The 7794-nt window shown below is 43.8% G+C and overlaps 1 pseudogene; it reads right to left on the bottom strand.

Annotated features, from left to right (window-relative positions):
* Positions 1-2893: 2893 nt before the first annotated feature.
* Positions 2894-3012, bottom strand: LOC134984016 (5S ribosomal RNA; annotated as a pseudogene).
* Positions 3013-7794: the final 4782 nt, after the last annotated feature.

Here is a 7794-nt window from a genome sequence, read left to right as displayed (position 1 = left end):
GCCGCTCTTGGACATGAGAAATAATCAGACACTTTCACAGTGTATTAAAACAGCACTGTACACGTGGATAAGCGTTGTCGCGACCTGGCGGAGAGTTGTTGGAGCGACGGTACGTATTCGACGCTGTTTTGAAAGATCACTCAGAAAAAATAGTAAGACTATAAAAAAAATATATCTATAAAATAAAATAAAGAAAGCTTATGGCTGCTAAAAACCAGCAGCCCTTAGACCATGGTCCGGCTCCTGCCACACCAAACAAAAAACTGATTTGCCTAAGCCAGGAGGCGGGGATATATGGACGGGCCCGCTGCATGCTGGGAGGCCAAAAAGCTTGGACCATTTGGTGCAGATCTGCTGTTGCTCCACCATATCCCAATGTATCCTGTGGATACCCTGTGGACCCTGCAGGAGAAATTATTATATATATATATATATATATTTATTATAGTTAATGCAGAAGAAGAGACAGGCACTCCAAACTTATTACCAATAATCAGCAATGTTCCAAACACTCAGGTCCGTTCTCAAGCCAAGGGTCCAAAATGTTGTTGTATTTTGCCAATAAACCGATGTATTAAAGCCAATGATGCGTTTGGAGTGCCAGTTTCTTCTTCTGCATTAACTATAAATATTTGACTAAGAAACTTTAATATTTACCACAATATGATTTTAACTTTTGACTTTACGGCCCCCCAAAGCCTTAATTCAGCTCTGCACTAACTACAAGTAATGAGAGGTGCTACTCTGCTGAGACTTTTAGTGCCACACACAAAGAATGCAGGTGCACTATTCAAACATTACTAATTAGAATTGTAATATATTTTGCAATTAGTTTTTTTTTTTTTGCATAATCTTTGCCTGGATGTGGAGGGTAAGACCATAACTTTGCCAAGATTATGCAAATAGGATTTATGGTCTTACCTGGTTAAATACTTTTCTCTGAGTCCATGGGGGGGCACTGGGTTAACGTTGGGAATAGGCTGGATAGGACTGAGTTCAGGCACCAAAGGGTTAAATTTTTGTACCCAGCAGCCCTCTGTCCTCCCGTCCCCTTGCCCAGGCCCGCCATTTTTTTTCTTTGGTGCCGGCAGGAATGGCACCACTAGAGAAGAGGGTGTAGAAACAGCCTCCGGGTTACTTCTTCTATACTTCTGCTGCGGGACTCCGTGGAGTGCCCACACACACACCTCGCTTGCCGGAAGCGGCAGGGGTGAGGGTGCAGTGGCAGCACAGTAAACCTGTCCTTCCCACTAGACCACCCGGGCATCGGCAGCAGGAGGTTTACCACCTTAGGGGGAGGTAGGCATAGCCTTTAGCCCCTCCCCACCCCTGAAGCTTGCTCACAACATAGTTTACTACCTGGTTCAGGGTTACTCCTCCTCCTCCCTCAGAACGCTGGGCAGCCATTTTTTCCCGGACAGACTACATGTATTTTCATTATGTCCGATTCCCCTTTTATATGGACTAAATATTAAAAGTTAAGTTTGAAAATAAATTCATATAACTATAAAAAGAGTGCACAACACAGGAAGCCTCCTCTGGCAAGACTTACTAGCAGACTTCCCCACACCTTTTTCACTATTTAACACTTCACTCGCTAATGTGGTTCCTTGGGGTGGTGTGGGTGTGCTGACTTAGGGGTGTCCCACGTCACAGACTTGAATCCTTAGAATGTTAGGGACTTACTAATGATGAGGTTACCTGAACGTGGTGCGTGAGCCCATAGCTTTGGATTATGCAAAAAAACTCTATTTAATTGCACTTCTAATTAGTAATGTTTGAATAGTGTGCCTGCTTTCTCATTGTGCCTCCCTGGGGATGTCCCATCTCCTCAATTATACACCTTTCACACCGCCAATGCCGGATCCCACCCGGGAATTGGAAACGGGTCCTTCCCGGGTGGGATCTGGCATTGGACGCTGCTGCTGGCTTCCCCGACACAGCAATATGCCGGGCGGGTTGCCATAGCAGCGGGGGATGGAGCCAGCAGCGGGGAAGGAGCTGGGAGATGAGATCATCTCCACGTCACCTCTCTCTGTTGTAGTAAACGGGTCGCATCGGCCCGGGAGCCCATTTACGCTGCCATTGACCTGGTATTCAACCCGGGTATAACACTGCTTCATTACCGGGTTGAATTGCCGGGTCAGGCGACCCGGGATTTCCAACATGGCGCTTTCACACCGCACACTGACCCGTGTCGACCCGGCAATATGCCGGGTCATTTGTGTGGTGTGAAACGGGTATTACTGTGACGGGTTTAGAATGGGAGGGTTTTGGATCCTGCACTGACCTAGATTCAGAGTACAAACGTAATCATATAAGGGCCAGAGATGGACAATAATTATTGGAAATTCCTATCTGTCCGTATGGCGGTGCGCCCAGAGTCAAAGAAGAGAAACAATTGTATATACACAAGGAGAGAAGTATGACTCTTGTTTGGGCGCACTCTTGTTTAATTATGTAAGTGTTAGTTGATAAATGAAGTGCCTAAAAGTTAATAGTGTAGTCTTTTGATTCTGCTCTCTAAAATACGTGAGAACTCAACAAGACAAATTAGACAGAAATAGCCATTGATATGCCAGATGGGAGATGTGTCTCCCAAAAATTGTAAAATGTTCAGATCTTAATTATGCCTGGATAATTGCATATCGGAAAGTAGCTACATACTATGCTGCCTCAGTCTGCCAAAGATCTGTACAAACTGAATTTGTATTAATGCAGCCCTGAATTGGGTTAAGTTCGTGAGTGGAAGAGCCCACACACTACTAAACAATTCTATTAGTTTGCCACTGTTATGGATAGGTAAATTGTGACGAATGAGGTTCAGAAGGTAGTAGGATTAAGTATAAGTGGTGATACTGCTGTTGGTGTTGTATCTATAGGGAAGGAAGTCTTCCTACTTCACCGGGTATTCCCTAGCAGTCGCCTGTCTAGGTACTGACCCAGCCCACCTCCGTTTAGCTTCCAAGATCGGACGAGATTGGGCGTGAACATAGGGGTATGGTCGTAGAAAGAACTGACCCTATACCACCAACGAGAGTGCACCGAAACGGAGGGATTGGTTCCTCCTCAGGAAAAAGAATACAAGGACTTCGTTGAGAAGGAGAATGGCCACAGTCGGGTAAGTGTGAATCTGCTGTCCACGTTAGACTGAAGAGACGCGTCCCTTGAGGGGACACGCTCACCAGAATCGTGGATGAGAGTTCACAGAAGGAAGAAAAGCAAGAAGATAATTGAGGGTAGAGGAGATGTTGAAAAAAACAATTGAATTGAATACAGTGGGTCCCTTTCGGTCACCTGGGTTGTTTGAATACTAATGGATCCTAGTAATTGTAACGGATGATCAAGCAGGTACCAAAATGACGAGAAAATATTTTATAATGATAACCATGAAAATACTGATAAATTCTTGTAATTGGTACCTATTCACTAAGTAGGTATGGCGTTACTTGTGCATAACAGACCCTAGTAGTATTTTACTACCAACGAACTTGTATGATATACCAAAAAACCTTAGAAATCACTAGTAACAGTGGCAAAGAATTTTACCGTCAACAACAGTTGTTGCTAATTTGACATGAAATAATGTGCGAGACCGATGGATTGTCACCTCTAAAGTAATCCCCTGGGTGACATGCCCTCAGAGGGACAAAAACATCATACACACAGTTTGAAACTGCCTAGGGCAGACTCAATGCGGGATCGCACAACACCTGTCCCTGTTACATTGAATACAAAGAGATAATATCCCTTGATGTGCAAAAACACCTGTCCCTGTTACATTGAATATAAAGAAATAATGGCCCTCATTCCGAGTTGTTCGCTCGGTATTTTTCATCGCATCGCAGTGAAAATCCGCTTAGTACGCATGCGCAATGTTCGCACTGCGACTGCGCCAAGTAACTTTACTATGAAGAAAGTATTTTTACTCACGGCTTTTTCTTCGCTCCGGCGATCGTAATGTGATTGACAGGAAATGGGTGTTACTGGGCGGAAACACGGCGTTTCAGGGGCGTGTGGCTGAAAACGCTACCGTTTCCGGAAAAAACGCAGGAGTGGCCGGGGAAACGGTGGGAGTGCCTGGGCGAACGCTGGGTGTGTTTGTGACGTCAACCAGGAACGACAAGCACTGAACTGATCGCACAGGCAGAGTAAGTCTGGAGCTACTCTGAAACTGCTAAGTAGTTAGTAATCGCAATATTGCGAATACATCGGTCGCAATTTTAAGAAGCTAAGATTCACTCCCAGTAGGCGGCGGCTTCGCGTGTGTAACTCTGCTAAATTCGCCTTGCGACCGATCAACTCGGAATGAGGGCCAATATTTCTTGATGTGTATAAACAAAGAATTAGGCGAATATGTTGTACTCATTCACTGGGAACATCAGCAATGTAAATAACAGGATTATTTGCTGAAAACCTCAATATTTAGCTGAAGCGTGAAGGCTTAATCAGATAAAGCAGATAAAAGTTTAGGTGTCACCCCTTCAAACAGTAGGTAGGCGGGGTGCCCGCAGGGAATGCGGGGCCACAAATTGCCCACCCTTATCACAAGTCTGTATCACAATGTACCCACATAGGGAGTACACACATATGCAATACAGCCCAGCTGGGGGTACCAGCAATATTGGTGACAGAGATTGTTTCAGAGGCACAAAAAATATTCAGCTAAAGCATAAATACTTAATGAGAAAGGCAATAAATATCACCCATTCAAAATGTCAGACAGGCATCAGTAAGACATTAAATATCACCCATTCAAATGTCGGACAGGCAAGGTGCCCACAAGGAAAGTAGGCAGGCGTGGTGCCCGCAGGGAATGCGGGGCCACAAATTGCCCACCCTTATCACAAGTCTGTATCACAATGTACCCACATAGGGAATACACACATATGCAATACAGACGGACAGGCAAGGTGCCCACAAGGAAAACGCGTTTCACCCGGTCACGGGCTTGTTCACTTCCATTCAGAGCTGCTCTGAATGGAAGTGAACAAGCCCGTGACCGGGTGAAACGCGTTTTCTTGTGGGCACCTTGCCTGTCCGGCTGTATTGCATATGTGTGTATTCCCTATGTGGGTACATTGTGATACAGACTTGTGATAAGGGTGGGCAATTTGTGGCCCCGCATTCCCTGCGGGCACCACGCCTGCCTACTTTCCTTGTGGGCACCTTGCCTGTCCGACATTTGAATGGGTGATATTTAATGTCTTACTGATGCCTGTCTGACATTTTGAATGGGTGATATTTATTGCCTTTCTCATTAAGTATTTATGCTTTAGCTGAATATTTTTTGTGCCTCTGAAACAATCTCTGTCACCAATATTGCTGGTACCTCCAGCTGGGCTGTATTGCATATGTGTGTACTCCCTATGTGGGTACATTGTGATACAGACTTGTGATAAGGGTGGGCAATTTGTGGCCCCGCATTCCCTGTGGGCACCCCGCCTACCTACTGGTTGAAGGGGTGACACCTAAACTTTTATCTGCTTTATCTGATTAAGCCTTCACGCTTCAGCTAAACATTGAGGTTTCAGCAAATAATCCTGGTATTTACATTGCTGATGTTCCCAGTGAATGAGTACAACATATTCGCCTAATTCTTTGTTTATACACATCAAGAAATATTATTTCTTTATATTCAATGTAACAGGGACAGGTGTTTTTGCACATCAAGGGATATTATCTCTTTGTATTCAATGTAACAGGGACAGGTGTTGTGCGATCCCGCATTGAGTCTGCCCTAGGCAGTTTCAAACTGTGTGTATGATGTTTTTGTCCCTCTGAGGGCATGTCACCCAGGGGATTACTTTAGAGGTGACAATCCATCGGTCTCACACATTATTTCATGTCAAATTAGCAACAACTGTTGTTGACGGTAAAATTCTTTGCCACTGTTACTAGTGATTTCTAAGGTTTTTTGGTATATCATACAAGTTCGTTGGTAGTAAAATACTACTAGGGTCTGTTATGCACAAGTAACGCCATACCTACTTAGTGAATAGGTACCAATTACAAGAATTTATCAGTATTTTCATGGTTATCATTATAAAATATTTTCTCGTCATTTTGGTACCTACTTGATCATCCGTTACAATTACTAGGATCCATTAGTATTCAAACAACCCAGGTGACCGAAAGGGACCCACTGTATTCAATTCAATTGTTTTTTTCAACATCTCATCTACCCTCAATTATCTTCTTGCTTTTCTTCCTTCTGTGAACTCTCATCCACGATTCTGGTGAGCGTGTCCCCTCAAGGGACGCGTCTCTTCAGTCTAACGTGGACAGCAGCTTCACACTTACCCGACTGTGGCCATTCTCCTTCTCAACGAAGTCCTTGTATTCTTTTTCCTGAGGAGGAACCAATCCTTCCGTTTCGGTGCACTCTCGTTGGTGGTATAGGGTCAGTTCTTTCTACGACCATACCCCTATGTTCACGCCCAATCTCGTCCGATCTTGGAAGCTAAACGGAGGTGAGCTGGGTCAGTACCTAGACAGGCGACTGCTAGGAAATATCCAGTGAAGTAGGAAGACTTCCTTCCCTATAGAAACAACACCAACAGCAGTATCACCACTTATAATTAATCCTACTACCTTCTGAACCTCATTCGTCACAATTTACCTATCCATAACAGTGGCAAACTAATAGAATTGTTTAGTAGTGTGTGGGCTCTTCCACTCACGAACTTAACCCAATTCAGGGCTGCATTAATACAAATTCAGTTTGTACAGATCTTTGGCAGACGGAGGCAGCATAGTATGTAGCTACTTTCCGATATGCAATTATCCAGGCATAATTAAGATCTGAACATTTTACAATTTTTGGGAGACACATCTCCCATCTGGCATATCAATGGCTATTTCTGTCTAATTTGTCTTGTTGAGTTCTCACGTATTTTAGAGAGCAGAATCAAAAGACTACACTATTAACTTTTAGGCACTTCATTTATCAACTAACACTTACATAATTAAACAAGAGTGCGCCCAAACAAGAGTCATACTTCTCTCCTTGTGTATATACAATTACTGTGACGGGGGAAGGTATAATTATACTGGAGTAAAACTTCTGTTGTGGTATTGTATATGCTACAATTATTATTATTTATTATTATCCTTTATTTATATGGTGCCACAAGGAATCCGCAGCGCCCAATTACAGAGTAAATAAACAAAATAATCAAAATAGGAAAACAGTGACTTACAGTTGAAGACAATATAGGACAAGTACAGGGTAAATAAACATAGCTACAGCAGCAGACGACACTGACGTAAGTATCAGGGTGGCAGAAAACCCCAGGATTTGGTGCAGCTGAAGATGGTTTAAGTAAGCAAAGGATAAGCACATGAGGGGTGAGGGCCCTGCTCGTGAGAGCTTACATTCTAAAGGGTAGGGGCAGCCAGACAGGGGTGACACAGATGGGGTAGAAAATGAGCGTGTAACAGAGGGTTAGGATGAGATTAGTCTGGGTTTGGTGAAGAAGTGGGTCTTCGGAGCCCGTTTGAAATTTTGTAGAGAGGAAGAGAATTCCAGAGAAAGGGAGCAGCACGTGAGAAATCTTGGCGGTAGGAGTGGGAAGAAGTAATCAGTAGGCAGGAGAGGTGGTGCGCAATGGCTACAATAGCTTTTTCAGAGGTGATTGTTGTTGGTTTCTGGTCATGTTTATATACCCTCACCACTATGGTAGCTGTTTAAACCCTGGAGACACTTATTCCATCTCTATAAATCGTAATATAGGAGGCAGACTTAATTTAATACCAATAAGATACAGTTAAAATATTATTATACTCAATAAA

Source organism: Pseudophryne corroboree (assembly GCF_028390025.1).
Source record: "Pseudophryne corroboree isolate aPseCor3 chromosome 3 unlocalized genomic scaffold, aPseCor3.hap2 SUPER_3_unloc_3, whole genome shotgun sequence".
Classification (NCBI taxonomy): Eukaryota; Metazoa; Chordata; class Amphibia; order Anura; family Myobatrachidae; genus Pseudophryne; species Pseudophryne corroboree.
The sequence above is the reverse complement of the archived record's forward strand: the minus strand, read 5'-3'. Positions and strand labels throughout refer to the sequence as shown.